General features: G+C 51.2%; 1 protein-coding gene across 6 annotated transcripts in view; it reads left to right on the plus strand.

Annotated features, from left to right (window-relative positions):
• The first annotated feature begins 1491 nt into the window (after positions 1-1491).
• The window catches only part of SHANK1 (SH3 and multiple ankyrin repeat domains 1), a 103989-nt gene continuing 88603 nt past the window's right edge, over positions 1492-16877 (plus strand). For 2 of the 6 annotated variants that reach the window (XM_083408088.1, XM_083408091.1), the window contains exon 1: positions 1496-2021. The gene's annotated coding sequence lies outside the window, so the exon portion shown is untranslated. Of the gene's footprint in view, positions 2022-16877 lie in introns of all 6 variants that reach the window. The other 4 variants (XR_014504121.1, XR_014504122.1, XM_083408089.1 and 1 more) reach the window with 4 other exon arrangements.

A 16877-nucleotide genomic window follows, 5' to 3' on the forward strand; every position in this document is an offset into this window, starting at 1 on the left:
GGGGCACAACCTCACCAACCTCAGCTGGGATCCCACCAGCCTTCATACTTACAACCAGGCCCAGAGGGTGGTACTGACTGTGGCAGCTTCCTCCTCCTCCTTAGTCTCAGTCTTGTCCTGGTACACCTCAGTAGGGAGGAGGATGGGGGCAAAATTAGTTGCCTCTGCCTGCCATTGCCTATGGCACCACCTACTGTTGGCTCCACCACCTTCCACCCTATCAGCCTCAATAAGTGACAAGACACCACTGCCATTAATGCTGCCTTTTCCAAGCCACCTCATTGGAAGTCTGGAGGGACGGCAGGTGCCTCCAGCTAACAAGCGAGCCTAGGGATGAGGATGGGGTTCTAGGGATGTTTGCTCATCTTGGGATAAGCAAGTAGGACTGGTACCCAGTGATGCGACAGATATGGGGAAGGCCGCAAGCCATTCTGGTGGTTCCCAGTACCTGTAAAGGTAAAGGGACCCCTGACCATTAGGTCCAGTCGTGACTGACTCTGGGGTTGCGGTGCTCATCTCGCTCTATTGGCCGAGGGAGCTGGCGTACAGCTTCCGGGTCATGTGGCCAGCATGACTAAGCCGCTTCTGGCGAACCAGAGCAGCGCACGGAAATGCCATTTACCTTCCCACTGGAGCGGTACCTATTTATCTATTTGCACTGGCATGCTTTCGAACTGTTAGGTTGGCAGGAGCAGGGACTGAGCAACGGGAGCTCACCCCTTCACAGGGATTCGAACCACCGACCTTCTGATCGGCAAGTCCTAGGTTCTGTGGTTTAACCCACAACGCCACCTGCGTCCCACCAGTACCTGTAGGTGAGGCCAAATATTCAGCGAGGAGACGGACACCTGGAGATATGGGCATGGAAGTGGGATTTGGGGTGTAAGGATGGTGCTCCGATGCAGTGTGTGTGTGTGTCTTGGGCCAATATCCATACCTGCCAGCCAAAGAGGATGAAAAGTACAAAGGGGAAGAGAAAGGAACTGCACCTTTTGGTCAAGGTCAGTTTGCTCTCACTTTCTGCCTCTGAAAGCCCAAACTGATGAAAACCTCACCTGTCGAGGCGGCTGCAGGTGGGGAGGCTTGGTTCCAGAGATGCTGGCAGGGTCGGAGAAGTCTCCTGGAAGGGAGAGCAGCCGCGCGATTATAAACGGAGGGATGGAAATGAGGCTGATCCCCGAGGAAGCAGCAGCAGCAGCAGCAGAAGAGATCTGAGATGATGGATAAATGGGACGTAAAAAAGGAGGAGAGGAGGCACCCGCGGGCGCCTCAGGGGGGTGGGAATGGGGGGGGAGGTTGCAGGGAGGGGATGCGGGGCGAGGACCTGGGGGTTAGCGAGAGGAAGAGTGGATGGGCGTGTGCAAAGGAGACGCGGGGTTGGGGCTTAAGTGGCCGAAGATGGGGAGGGGGTGTGGTTGCCGGATCGCGCTCCTTCTCCAGCGGCCCCCTCCCAATATTCACACCCACGTGACCTTATGAATGAGATTGGGGAGGGGAAGAGGAGGTGGGCTCGCCAGAACCGTGCATTCCTGAACAGCAAAAAAAGGGAGCAGGGGTGGGGGCGGGGCGGCTGAAAGAGAGAGAGAGAGAGAGAGAGCATCCTCGCTCCAGCGCTGGGAGGGTGGGAGGCAGGCAGGCAGGCAAGGGAGGGAGCGGCTGGCAAGCAGCGCAGCCCTGGGAGACTGCCCGGATCGCAGGCAGCAAAGGGCGCCGCCATGCAAGCCTGAATGCCCCCCACCCACCCCCCAAAGACCGCTCTCTCTCTCTATCTAGATAGGCACCTTCCCTTTTCTCCTTAGCCTGCTTTCTCCCGCGCCCCTCCCTTTCCCCGAGGAAACATCTGGACCCCCATCGCTCCCCGCCCACCTCCCCGCGCAAGGACCGCAAGGACACTACCCGGCGGAGAGAGGCGGCGGCGGAGGAGGAGGAGGAGTGGTGAGCCGGTGGAGGGGTGGGGGGGACCGGGCGGAGGGTCCCCCCCGAAAGGAGACCATGTGCTGAGCGGCTCCCATCCTTGGCAGGTAACGCGGGGTGATGGGGTGGGGGAGGTTAAGCCGGGAACCGCGGAGATTGCGCGTGGGGGGAGGCTGCACGCGTGGGTGAACCGCTTCAGGGTGTGGGGGGGGGAAACGACCGCCTGGCGGGGGTGCGTGGGGGAGTCGGTCTTCTTCTCGCGTGGGAGGCGAAACGTCACCCGCTTCGGCTGGGGAGGAGAGCTGGGGGTTCCCACGATGGGGAAAGGGGACGGCGGTGCTCTGACATGGGGAGTGGATGGGGGGGCGCACCGGAGGTGACAGCGGAGCCACCGCGTGCGGCCACCTCTGTGGACCCTGCCACGCCCCCCTCCGGAGCCCCCACTTTCAAAAAAAAAAAACCACCCCATGTGGGGGCTTTCCGCTTGTGAGCTGGGGTGTGGGGCCGCATCTACTATGGCACAGAGGTGAGTGAGAAAATGTGCTTTACGCGTGAGTGCCTTTCTCACGCGCATGTATGTCTTGGTTGTCCATTAGCAGGCACTGGGGAGTGAGTGGGGAGGGGGGAGCTTCTTCCAGAAACTGGGGTGCAGAAGCTTCCTGCAAATGGGCGTGAGGGGGACTGGTGTGCGGGCATGAGTTTCCATGCGCAAGGTGGGCAGCTTGGCTGAGGCATGTGGGCTGAGCTCGGCGTCTGCACACTTGCACACGTGTAGACCTATATACGGGATGGAATGGGTGCCTGGGGTTGTCAGCCTATGCCTATGCTTGTGGTGGCGTGTGCGTTTTGGTAGCCATGTGCAGATGTGCTGGTAGTAACGGGGTTGAGAGACAAAGGAGGAGAAGGAGCATGGGGTGGTGGGGAAAGTGTATCATACGACTAAGGATGTGCACATAAATTGCTGTGTGCTTGTATTTCTGTATGCCATTATGTGTACCATTGTGCTAGCTGCCATCATTGTGTGCTTAATCTGCAGGTATAAAATCATGCATGCATTTTCCTTCTCTTCTCTCTGTGTGTGTGTGCATGTCACTGTCTTTTTCTGCACATCCCTCATGCATCCGTACCTTCGTGCATATCTGTCCATGCATTTGCCCTTGTGCACGCCTGTCGTGCATGCTTTTCTCTCCTTGCTGTGGCCATACCTTTGTAAGAACAGCCTTCTCTCTCTCTTGGTCTCCATGTCTGCTTGCAGTTGTGCATAGATAGAGAGGCAAATAAGTGCTTGTGTGTGAGAGGCTGTGAGCATGCTTCTCCTGAATGGCCGGGGTGGGGGTGAGGGAGTGTCGGCGCTTTTAAGCGGATCTGGATCCAGTTGGAATGTGTGCCAGGTAAATAAATAAATAAATAAATAAACCTGCCTCGCGGCGAGCGCACACACTCACATGCACACATGCTCATATGCCATATACTATGTGCGGCAGGTGTGCTTCTCTGCAACTGCCTGTGCACATTGGCGATTTTACTGCACAAGGGCAGGACCTGGGGTCTTCGCCGTCCCCACGGCAGCTTTCCTGCAAAATGCAAAAGCAAGTTTCTAGTCCTCCTGGCCGCGAAGAACGGCTTGTGGAAATGTGTGGGAGGTGTCTGCAAAACCCCGGGAAACCGAAGTGGGTTTGAGCAAGGCATCCCATATGCGGCTGGGTCTTCAGTGCCCTCTATCATCTCGCTTTTTCAATGCTTGTTCTTCCTCCATGCTGCCTCCCCGCTTCATCTGTGCGCACCTCTGCCATTTCCCCCTCCCCTGCCTTTCACTTTTATCACCTTTACCCCAAAAAAGAAGAAGAAGGAGCAAATTCGTTGACAATCGCAATTGTGGAAGATGTGTTTTGCAAAAGGCACAGACTTGAACCAACCTCCTTCATGTCCTCCGGATGAATAAACCAGATATTTGCGTGTGTGCTTGTGAGCTTGGGTAGCGTTTTCACAGCTCTGAGTTTGTCAGCCTGGATGCATATGCATTCATCTGTATGTTCTCATATTGCCGTGTGGGTGTAGCCACGAGGTCTCCATGTGCATATTCCCCATCTCATTATATAGATGAGCCGTGTGGCAGCCACCGTCCATCTGTGAGCAGGCACACGGCCGTTTCTCAGAGCGATCTGCCCCTTTGGCACTCGCTCGCGGCAGAACTCATGCTGGGCTGTAGATTTGTCGCCATGTGGCTTTCGAGGTGCTGGTGTGCATGCTCTGTGTGCATGTGTGTGCGCACACACGTGTACATTATTTTCCCACTGTACTCTGTGGGCCTTTGTGAACTATGGGGCTTTAAAGCTTTCTTCCTTGTATACCGTCCCATCGTGGATTCTTGTACCAATGTAGCCTGAGCTGTTTCTTACTTGTACAGTACACCTCTCTCTGCACATTGTGCAACATGTGGTTACAGAAACATTATTTTGTCTGGGACTCCTTAATTCTGTTGTCTGACTATGCTTTCTGCCTCCAACTATGAACTTGCGGCCCACAGAATTATGTGTATTCCTGTTTTAATATCTTGCAGGTTACAGGTTCTTATATCTAATACCTTGTACATGGATGTCTTGTAGGAGTTCTGCTGCGCATGCCTCTCAGTGTGGGGGACGCGGCATTTGCCACACTAACCATTGTGCCCTTTTATATCCGTGTGTGATGTAGGATTCTCTTTCTTGCGTTGTTTGGTGAGGTCCCTGCATTTGTTCATTCTTTAACCACAGTGGCGCTTTAAACAGCCCAAGCTTTTGCATGATTAACCCAGAGGTACTGAGTTAATGGAATTTACTCCCAGGAAAACATGAATACAGCTGCAGTCTGTGCTCTCTAGCTTTCTGGGTGAGCTCCACTGAACACAGCAGGAGTCACTTCTGAATAAATGCACATAGGATTGAGTGGTCAAAAGTACAATTTATTAGCAAGAGCTCACTGAGCTCAATAGAACTAAGCGTTGGAGCAATTTTTTTACTTTGAGCAGACCCACTGAACATAACAGCCATGACTAATTTGGGCCCATTATTTTCAATGGGTCTACTCTGGGTAAAAGTTAGTTGAATAGCTCAGTCAGTAGAGCATGATACGCCTCATTTCAGGGTCTTGGGTTCGAGCACCACCTTGGGCAAAAAGATTCCTGCATTGCAGGGGCTGGTCTAGATGACCCTCGTGGTCCCTTCCAACTCTACAGCTCTGTGATTCTATGAACACAACCCACAGGAGCTTACTTTGGAGTAAACGTGCTTGGTATTGCAGTGTCTGTGGGTTGTAACCAATCTTTGCCCTATTCAGAACAGACCCATTAAACTGGTGGGCATGACCAACTTAGGCACGTCAATTGCAAAGGGTCGACTCTGAGCATGTCTAATGCAAGGTTTCCCAAACCTGGGTCTCCAGCTGTTTTTGGACTACAACTCCCATCATCCCTGACCCTGCTAGATAGGGATGATGGGAATTGTAGTCCAAAAAAAGGACATGGAGACCCAAGTTTGGCAAACTCTGTTCCTTGAGATCCTTCTCTCAAGCTCTGCTAGTGAAGCAGATCACTGTTATTCCCATTGAGCAGATTCTAAGCAGAGGCTCAGAGTCGGAGCCAGTGGTGGTGGTGGTTTGCCCAAGGCTTCCCAGCACGTTGGTGGCTTACTCTTTCACTTGTCTGGGCTACACTGTCCCCTCCGGGTACAAGTCTTTGTGGTCCCTGCGAATCTGGCAGTGTCCGGCAGATTGTGAGCATCTACCCTAACTTTATAACTTTCAGCAGAGGTCAAGGACAGTTCAGATTGATTTTCTCTGCCATCTGCAACCGAGTCACGTATAATGGTTGCAAAGGGAGGATTAGGTAGCTGTTAACAATGCTTCCCGTGCATATACCAAAGGGGCCCTCTTCCTTACCTATGGGGCCTTGTGAACCCCCCACCACACAAGAGGAAATGCACACAGACACCTCCAGAAAAAAAGAAGGCAAAGGAAGACCAGGGTATCCATAAGATTTTCTTAAATTGCATACGTGGCTATAGATGCAGAATTAGAAATAACCACTAGAATTTAAATAGAAAGGCAGTCCTTCACACAGCAAGGGTCTTTGTGCCTGCTCAGTCTGCTGCAGCAGCATACCATGGGTTGCTGGCACCCAGAGCAGGGCAAGTGTCACGCCCTCCTGGTGGACTGGGCAGCCTGAGGTGGGGGGCGCACACCAGGAGGGTGAACAGAGCCCGCCTCAAATAGGCTCCTTGCCAGCTGCATCCATGCACCTGGCCACTAGAGCAACCCACCCACTGCCGTGCCTCAGCTACCTGGGCTCCGTGCCTGTTGGAGCGGGCCCTCATTGCACCCCATCAAAAATGTGCGCCCGGGACCACACACACCATGCTACGCCTCTGATCTACCAACTAGGTGGTGCCAACTTTTTATGGGCCCTGATCTTCAAACTGGACATGGACAGCCCTTCAAACAGAGGGCAATCCTCCGCAAACCCTTCAAACAGCGGTACATAAGCTGGACTCGTGTGTAGATAACCTCTTTGTACTTGTTGAGGTGGTTTGTGATACTTTGGTGGCTCATGTAAGGCATCTCTCTCCATGCAGTGCTAGGTGCCTGCACAGTGGCAGTGGTGGACCATGACACCTCAAATCTCAGTGGCATTCCCCAAACCTCTCATCTTCCATCGGACATAATAGTGGTGGCACCAGCTGCAGCGCCCCAGAAGCTCTACGGCTGGTACAACTGCACCGGTCGCAGCCCCCTAGAACCAGCCATCTCTGACAATGGAGGCTGGTGCATTAGGGCAAATGGAGCTCCGCCTGCCAACCTCTGCCTGCCGTCAGCTCCATCCCCCACACCCGCCCGTCTCCTTACTTACATCCAGTCCAGTGGGTGGCACTGGCTGTGGCAGCTTTCTCCTCTTCCTCCAGCTCAGTGCTGACGTTGTGGAACTCAGCAGGGAGGAGGATGGGGACAAAACCAGAACCAGCTGCCTCTGCTTCGGCTCCCCCTACTGTTGGCCTCCCTACCTGCTGCCCTACCAATGGCAGCAGGTAGGGAGGTTATGGTCGCCACCACAATATGTCTAGGCGCAAATTCTTTTGCAAGATTACAAAGCAAATGGTATGGGGGCAGCACGGCATGTCTTTTGGTGCTGTGCTGCCCCGCAGACCAGCTGACTGGCGTGGCATCGCAGCCACGCCAGCCAGCCAGATGGAGATGTTAGGTGCCAAACCTGGAGACCAGACGTCTCCACTTCCTGGCAAAAGGCTGGCTGCCGGTCGCAAAACATGCCTGGTGCCTGGCTAATTTCGAAAGCTGTTTCCAAGTGCTGTGTGTACCCATATCCATTTGCTGGGCCTGCCTGGCACGCTGCAACAGCGCTGTGGCACTAGCTCAACTATGGGTTCATCCCACAGCACTGCAATCATGTCAAAAGGCCTGCAACCGCCTGGGTGGGTCTGATGATGTGGGTTTGAGGGTCTTGACCCCACAAGGAAGACCCGTGTTATTGACCCTATCCATGCGGTCGCAAGAGATGTGGGGTGAACCTACAGGGAAAGTAGCTCCCGCAGCGCTGTAGTAGCCGAAAAGAGTGCTTTAATAAGGGCTTCATTAGGCAAAAGTGCTTTAAGCCCCGGGGGAAATGAGGGATACCTTGGGATTGATTCCCAAAGAGACCATCCATATATGTTGCATGCTGATACTGAAGAGGGCATGCTTTGTTATATGTGGGAAGTCTGCAAATATGGATTAATGAATATTTTGCAAGATTAGCCCTTGGAATTCTAAATGAGTGAAAAAGGGTCTTTATGTGGGCGGGTGCATTAATTTATTGTTATTCTGACTCCCAGGAGTTCAAGACCACTGACAGTCTCTCCTCCTTTAATCTCTCATCCCAACATCCTTTGCAAAATAGGCCAAGGCAGACGGAATGACACATCTCGACAAATGCGTGTTCCTTAATCCACATTTGCCAAGGTATTGCAAATGTAGGAGCAGGAACTGCATTTTAGGGGAGAATTGACAGGTGGGAGGGTGGTACCTAACCCTTCCCATACCAGCCATTCTCCCCACCCTGCAAATAACTTCCTGGCCATTTCTCCTTCACTGGGCATATTTCTGGTCTTGATGCCTAGCGGAGGGGGGGTGTCAAATTAAAAACACCGAGAAAGAGAGTTTCAGAAATGAATAGGTAAGTGGGTAAAAGGTCAAGGTCAAGGACCCCTGAAAGTTAAGTCCAGTCGTAGACACTCTGGGGTTGCGGTGCTCATCTCGCCTTACTGGCCGAGGGAGCTGGCGTTTGTCCGCAGACAGTTTTCCCGGGTCATGTGGCCAGCATGACTAAGCCGCGTCTGGCAAAACCAGAGCAGTGCACGAAAACGCTGTTTATCTTCCAGCCAGATAGGTACCTATTTTTCTACTTGCACTTTTTAGCATGCTTTCAAACTGCTAGGTTAGCTGGAGCTAGGACTGAGCAATGGGAGCTCACCCCATTGCGGGGATTCGAACCGCCGACCTTCCGATCGGCAAGCCCTAAGCTCAGTGTTTTAGACCACAGCGCCACCCGTATCCCTAGGTAAGCAGGAGGAGAAGGGTTACTCATCCCTTCCCACTTACTGATTCTCCCCTGAAAATGCCCCTGACCCCCCTCCCATGAACTAGCATTTCATTTTATCATTTCATTTTGCATTTCTGTCCTGCCTTTCCTCTAAGGAGCTCAAGGTGCTACCCATAGTTCTCCCCCTCCCCATTTTATCCTCACAACAATCCTGTGAGGTAGGTTAGACTAAGAGACAGTGACTGGCCTAAGTTCACCCAGTGGGAGTGGAGATTTGAACCCTGGTCTACCAGGTCTTAGTTAAATACTCTTAACCACTACAACACACCAGCAGCGTTGTGTAGAGTATTATGTGGCACATATCCTAGAATTGCAGAGTTGGAAAGGACCCTGAGGGTCATCTGGTTCAGGAATTTAAACTAAGGCATCCATGACAGGTGGCCATCCAACCTCTGCTTAAAAACCTCTAATGGTCCACCACCTTCTAAGGGAGTCCATTCCACTGTCGAACAAGCTCTTACCATTCAAAAGTTCTTCTGATGTTTACTTGGAATCTGCTTTCTTGTGACTTGAAGCCATTCCTTTATGTCCTACCCTTCAGAGCAGGAGAAAACAAGCTTGCTCCATCTTCCACGTGTGACAGCCCTTGAGATGTTTGAAGATGGCTTTCACATCTCCTCTCAGTCTCCACTTTTCCACGCTAAACATCCCCAGCTCCTTCAACCGTTCCTCATAAGGCTTGCTTTCCAGACCCTTGATCATCCTGGTTGCCCTTCTCTGCATGCATTCCAGCTTGTCCATATCCTCCTTAAATTGTAGTGCCCAGAACTGGACCTGGGACTCCAGTTGTGGTCTGACCAAGACAGAATAGAGTGGTACTATTACTTCCCTTGACAGGACACTACACTTCTGTTGATGCAGCCTAGAATAGCATGAGCTTTTTTTGCTGCTGCCTAACACACATATGCGGGACGCGGGTGGCGCTGTGGGTAAAAGCCTCAGCGCCTAGGGCTTGCCGAATGAAAAGGTCGGCGGTTCGAATCCCCGCGGCGGGGTGCGCTCCTGTTGTTCAGTCCCAGCGCCTGCCAACCTAGCAGTTCGAAAGCACTCCTGGGTGCAAGTAGATAAATAGGGTCCGCTTACTAGCGGGAAGGTAAACGGCGTTTCCGTGTGCTGTGCTGGGGCTGGCTCGCCAGAGCAGCTTTGTCACGCTGGCCACGTGACCCGGAAGTGTCTCCGAACAGCGCTGGCCCTCGGCCTCTTGAGTGAGATGGAATCTCACTCAAGGAATCTGAAAATATGTATATGTGAGAGTGTGCGTGAGTGAGAGAGAGAACGGCGGTGTGAGTGTAAGGAGGGTAAGCCAAGTGTGCATGGGTGACACCGGGGAGAATTGGCCTCATTTGGCCTCATTTCACACCCACTGCACGTGGCACTAGAGGGATGCAGAAAGGATGAGGAGACACGCAGAGAGAAGCTTTTGCATCTAGGGTTGACGTTGACACAGGATCAAGCTCTCAGCAGCCTTGACAGGCAAGGCGGTGCTCCTCGCATGCCAGATTTGGACGGTGTGTTCTGCGTGCATCTGCAGGCTCCCGTTGCATGGCTAGCTCTGTGCAGTCGATCTCCCACTTCCCTCTCTCAAATGGACTTGTTGGCCTGGGGTTGTAAAGAGGCTGGGTCAGCAAGGGGGTGTGAGACACACAACCCCCCCCCCCGATTTTCAATTTCTCTCCCCATCTATCTAATCCATCTACATACCTTTTCCCCTCCACTATAATAGCGATTTCTGGGCAGGGGTCCAGCAAGGATCCTCCCATCCATTTGCCCCCTCTGCCTCCAGAGATAGAGTTTTTTTGGGGGGGACCACATCTCTCTCTCTCTCTTCCCCCCCCCCCAGGCTGGCATTATTCCAAACAGCGCCTGCGCTGCCTCTCCCCCGCCCAGCTGGGCCTGGCTATTCTTAGCTCCTGAGTCTTTGATTCATGCTTCTGAGAGTATTTCTGCTGGGTGTGCAGAGAGAACAGTTACTGCGGTGTGAGGGAGGAGGGATATGCACATGCCTGGCTCAGTGCGTGTGAGACACACACTCACAAACACACTCTCTCTTTCTCTCTGCAAGCATGCAGACACATGTCCCTATGCCTGTAAGGATGTGCATGGGCATAGGTATGCTTGGGAGAGAGCTTCTGCAGACCTACATGTGCACGTTTGGAGTGGTACATGCCTGCGTATCTCTGCTTCTCTGTGTGAAACAATTAAGTATGCATGCTTATTCCCTAGTATATATGTATAAGAGTACGTATATCTTTGTACATGATTTTTGTAACCAGGCACCTAGTCAAAAATAGACGTGCATGTGCCATGTGAATATGGCTTGCAGCATTTGTGTGCATCCCCAAAATGTACTTTCACGCTCCCATGTATGTGGGAATGTACAGCCATGCCCAAATGGGAGCATGCACTCATTTCTTTCAGGGGCGGCGGGTGGCCCATGAGATCGCAGCCGCTCGAATCGTTGGCACGTTGGGAACAGCAGGTGCACAATCAGCTCCAGACTAACACGAGTTTGCATATATATCCATTTGCATATGTGCATAAATGAATGATTGCATGGCTATAACGGGACACGTGCTAATCTCAAGGTGCTTTTGCATCTGCTGTTTCCGGCACGCCAGCATTCATGTGACGGTCGAGGGCCTGATCTGGCGGGGGATTACCCGGTGTAGGGCGGCCCACCCGGCAGCACTGAGATGAGTGCTAGCCCTCCATGCCCCCCGCCTGCTGCTATATTAATTCCTCCAGAATGCAATCCTGTACTGTACATGTATGTAGCATTACTATGGAGGAAGGAGATTTAAATGGCAGCTGGGCGTGAGACTAGTCGTGCATGATGACCTCACCACTATTTGCAATAAAGAAGCGGGACTCTGACAAGACCCTGGTATTATTTGCCTGAGTATGGTGTAGTGCTTTTGCACCTCAATATTCAGTGCTTTTTCTCAGCGGATTAAAAGAATTGTGTGAAGGAGAGAGGGGAGAGGACATAGACGCTCGTGCACCGACTTCACTCTGCCTGAATGTATGTGTGTAAAGAGAAGACAGGAGGAAATTATTTTTGACATTTATTTCTTGCTTTATCTCCAAGGAGATAACTGCGGCATGGGTAGTTCTGTTCCCCCGCCCACAACAACCTTGTGAGGTAGATTACCACAGCCTGAGAGAGAATGGCTGGCCCAGCATCACTCAGCGAGTTAGGATTTGAACTTGGGTCTGTCTGGTTGCAGACCGGCAGTCTGAATTGCTGTACCGCACCGGCCTCCTTTGGGGTGCACCCGTGTGAGAAAGTGGGTGGTGTGTTCCATGTGAGCAAGTGTTTGTATGTGAAAAAGAGTATAGCTGCAATCGGTGACAGGGAAAGCAGCTCAGCCCGGGGAGCCAATTACCTAGAGGCAATGTTCTAAATTCTCAAGGTGCGTTTTGCTACTGGGGTGGTGGGTCCAATTGCAGCTATGTGGAGATTTCACTTGCATACTGGGACAAGTGAATTGTTGCAAGAGCAAGCTACAGTCAAGCAATGTAGCTGAGATCACAGAATCCTAGAATTGTGAAGGGATCCTGAGGGTCGTCTAGTCCAACCCCCTGGAAAATAGACATTCTCTTGCGGTGACTGCAACCTAGATTCAACCTAGACTGCAGCTTAGATTTGGCGTCTAGTTTATATGCGTTTCTAACCCAGAAAAACTGTCTGCGGACAAACGTCGGCTCCCTCGGCCAGTAAAGCAAGATGAGCGCCGCAACCCCAGAGTCGTACGCAAATGGACTTAACTGTCAGGGGTCTTTTACCTTTTTAGTTAACACTGCCTAGAAGGGAGAGGTATCTTCTCCTTGCTGAAAGTCTTCAAGTGGAGACTGGGCAGTTGGGGACGCTCTGAGCTATTGATTACCTGTACCAAGAAGGAAGTTGAACTAGATCATGTGTAGGCAAACTAAGGCCCAGGGGCTGGATCCGGCCCAATCGCCTTCTAAATCCAGCCCGCAGACGGTCCGGGAATCAGCGTGTTTTTACATGAGTAGAATGTGTCCTTTTATTTAAAATGCATCTCTGGGTTATTTGTGGGGCACAGGAATTCATTCTTCTTCTTTTCAAAATATAATCCGGCCCCCCACAAGGTCTGAGGGACAGTGGACCGGCCCCCTGCTGAAAAAGCTTGCTGACTCCTGAGCTTGAGTGTCAGTGGCCCGACGGCACTCAGTGCATTTCGTGGCAGAGGGAGGATTCGAAACTAACTCTTCACCATCTAAATCCAGCATGATGCTTTGCCAGTTCATATAGGATGGCAAGCTATGGTCTGCTCAAACAAGAGGAGGGAGGAAAAGAACGGGAGCACCCAAGGGGAGAAGGGTGTGCTATAACTGAGCTGACCCCACCATATATGTCTCTGCCTCAGCTGCCTTCCTTCTAATATTGGGGTGACACTGTTGGAAAAAAGTTACACATCACTTCGGAAGACAGGCGAACTAATATCAGTGTACTATAGGAAGCAAAGATCACCAGTGTCGAAGCCACGAGTCTTCAACATCTGCTTCATTGGACTGGTCACGTTGTTAAGGTGCCTGATTATCATCTTCCAAAGCAACTACTCTATTCCGAACTGAAAAATGGAAAGCGTAATGCTGATGGTCAACAAAAGAGGTTTAAAGACTTTCTCAAGGCAAATCTTAAAAAATGTAGTATACACACTGACAACTGGGAAACGCTGGCCTGCGAGTGCTCCAGTTGGAGAACAGCCTTTACCAAAGGTGTCGTGGGCTTTGAAGACACTCGAACTCAGGATGCAAGGGAGAAATGTGCTAAGAGGAAGGCACGCTTGGCAAACCCACACCGTGATCAACTCCCGCCCAGAAACCAATGTCCCCACTGTTGAAGGGCTTGTGGATCCAGAATTGATCTCCAGTCACTTACGGACTCACTGTTAAAACCGTGTTTATGGAAGACAATCTTACTCAGCTACGAGTGATCGCTGAAGAACTTTGCAGGGTTGTTGTAAAGATTACAGAGATAATCTAGGTGAAGCACTTGTGACACTATAAAATGTGTTTGGTGAATGCCATGTATTTTCACTGCCTGATGAAGTCTCCGACGTTTATAGGGAAATGCACACAATTTCTGTGTCCTGCATGGCGTCCCACGCACCTCCGCAGCTTCCAGTCATGCGCTGCCACCGCCGCCCCCCCACGCACATACACAAATGTACAGACCCTCGCCTGCTGAACGCTCTTCCTGCTTGCTCTCGCTCTGTTCTATCTCAAATCCTCCTCGAAAAAAAGAGAAACCCTCAAATGTCAGAACACAGAATGCAAAGGGAGCCGATTTATGCCAAGGAAGCAAAATATACATCAAGTTTTGATTGTTTGGCACAACCTGCTTTGAATGCAACATTTTAATTCCCAGAGTGAAGGATGCCGTGGCAATGCAAAGTCGGATCGGCCACACAGTGGCTTGGGATTCAGCCAGGGCTGACTCGAGAGCTCTTTGTGCTCGCTGTGAGATGGAGCAAGGGATATCCCTGTTTAAGCGGAGACCTACCTGCAAAGCCACTGAGGATTCTGGGGGCACGCTCAGTTCATGGGAGCCACCATTGAGTGGCTCCTTACGCCTCACCAGACAAGAGGACCCAGTCTTCCTGATGGTGGGGGGATGGAATGCATACGATGATTTCTATGCATAGATGAAAATCTAGGAATAATTAGGTAAAGGGACACCTGACCATTAGGTCCAGGCGTGGCCGATTCTGGGGTTGTGGCGCTCATCTCGCTTTATTGGCCAAGGAGCCAGCGTACAGCTTCTGGGTCATGTGGCCAGCATGACTAAGCCGCTTCTGGCAAACCAGAGCAGCGCACGGAAATGCCGTTTACCTTCCCGCTGGAGCGGTACCTATTTATCTACTTGCCCTTTGATGTGCTTTCGAACTGCTAGGTTGGCAGGAGCAGGGACCGAGCAACGGGAGCTCACTCCGTCGTGGGGATTCGAACCGCCAACCTTTTGATCGGCAAGTCCTAGGCTCTGTGGTTTAACCCACAGCGCCACCCGCATCCCTCTTTAGGAATAATTACTCATATTTAAATGTTCTGTTTCACCATAATGGAAAAACTGGGACCAGGTAACCTCTGAATTTGCTGCTGAGGTGTTAGTCGTTGATGGGCAACTCCAGGGCCTCCTGCTCTCCTCATTTAGAATTTTCTCTTCAATCTGGACTCAGGAACAGACATGATGGGTGCCCTTTCTGTTCTTGTCTCTGGTGGCTTCCTTGTCTGTCTTCCTGGTTGGGCTGGCCCTGGTGATGAGGACTGTGTCTGAGATCTGCCTTCCCAACCTGAGTTCCTCGAAATCAGGGTTTCCCAAACTTGGGTCTCCAGCTGTTGTTGTTGTTGTTTACTACAACTCCCATCATCCCCAGCTATCAGGACCAGAGGTCAGGAATGATGGGAACTGTAGTCCAAAAAAGAGCTGAAGACCCAAGTTTGGGAAACCCTGCTCTAGATGTTTTGCACTACAACTCCCATCAGCCTCAGCTGGCATGACCAGCAGTCAGGGACGGTGGGAGTTGCAGTCCAAAATGTATGGCGCAACACCAAATGTGGGAAGGCCATCCTGTATATTTTCTCTTGGTTAACAAAATGCCAGAAGATGGGCATGGAGACCCATGTGGCACCTTTGGCATGCTGGCAAACAGCCTTTCCTGCAAGGTGCCTCTCTCCCTCCTGCGAACATATGAACAGCAGCAAAGGGGGAGCAGGCAGAGAACATCTTATTAAAATAGAAAGCTTTTATCAGCAGGAATCCAGGAAAGCGAATGTTGTTGGAGATGTTGCCTGGAGCATCCATGAGGAACATGTTTCTCCATCATCATCATCATCGCAACTGCTATTATCTTGCTTTTCTATAAATGTACTCAAACCGGGGTACTACACGCAGCGAGAGAGCAGCATTGCGCAACAAAATTTAATAAACCAATTGAAAGAAAACAAACACGATTAAGAAAGCCTGTGTTAAAACTGTTAAGTGACAGTATTTGGAGAAAACAACCCAAAACAACACATTTTTATTCATTTGTTCTCTGATTGCTTTTATTTATTTTATTTTGTACTGCGTTTCATCTGATGTCTATTTTCTCTGTGCAAAGGAACGAAATGCAATCGTATGTTTGATATGCAAAGCTTTTGTAGTCTGGCAAAATGAACAGAATGGTTTTGAGAATACAAAGCTCCTAATGTGGGAAAAAAGGAACTAAACGTTACCGTACACGTTTTAAAAGATGGGTTTTCGAAGCCTGCCCAAAAGTAGAAAAAGGGGACGCTCAGCAAATTGACCCGGGGATGCTGTCCCAAAGTTTTGGTGCCAGCGCTAAAAAAAGCACTGTCTCAAATATTCGTCTGTTGTATATCCCCTATTAATGGGATCCGAAAAAGAGTAGAGTTGTGGAGCAGATCATAGACAACTGTGAGTATCAGCAGTTGTCGCCATTGGGCAATTGCCAAGGGACCCTCCTCAGCAGAGCGCCCTCTGCTGATTCCTGGAGCTTCCTTCCTGCCACATGGTGGTGTTTTAGAGCAGGGGTCGGCAAGGTTTACCTCGCCTGAGCTGGTTTACTCCAGTGGAGATCCCTCTGTGGGCTGGATTGCGCGTGCGCCCACGATTTCCAGCGTCTGCACAGACACGATTTCCGGCATCTGCGCAGATGTGATCTCCAGTCCCATGGAAGTGAGTCCCCACGCCGTGCTGCACCGGTTTAGCACAGCGTGTGAGGACTCACCAAGCGGGCGGCTCGGTTCAGGGGTGGCTCATGGACTGGTAAAACGACCCCCATGGGCCGCTTGTGGCCCATGGGCCTTAGGTTGCCTACCCCTGTTTTAGAGAGTTGCCACTGTAGTCAGGAAGGGCCCACCAGAAGTCACTTTGCCCAGAACACTTTCAGACTTGAGGGACACCTCTGGATAGGAGCTGTGTGGTTCAGCGGTCTGATCTCTGGTGAATATTTTGACTACTGCACTTTGGAAAAGTCCAATGGCAGGTTTCTGGACAAGGCTACAGCTTGAGAAGGAGGCAAAGGTGGTGGAAAGTGCTTCTGGTCAGTTCTATCACCAGTGAAACAGCTGTTTCTGGGAGCACCTACAGGCTATACCTAGACCCCCAACCAGCATTATTATTATTATTATTATTATTATTATTATTATTATTATTATTAGCGGGTGGTGCTGTGGTCGAAACCAGTGAGCCTCTTTGGCTTGCCAGTCGGAAGGTCGGTGGTTCAAATCCCCACAACAGGGTGAGCTCCCATTTCTCTGTCCCAACTCCTGTCAATCTAGCAGTTCGAAAGCACACCAGTGCAAGTAG

The sequence above is a fragment of the Podarcis tiliguerta genome (assembly GCF_965153285.1).
Source record: "Podarcis tiliguerta genome assembly, chromosome: 13".
In the NCBI taxonomy this organism is placed as follows: domain Eukaryota; kingdom Metazoa; phylum Chordata; class Lepidosauria; order Squamata; family Lacertidae; genus Podarcis; species Podarcis tiliguerta.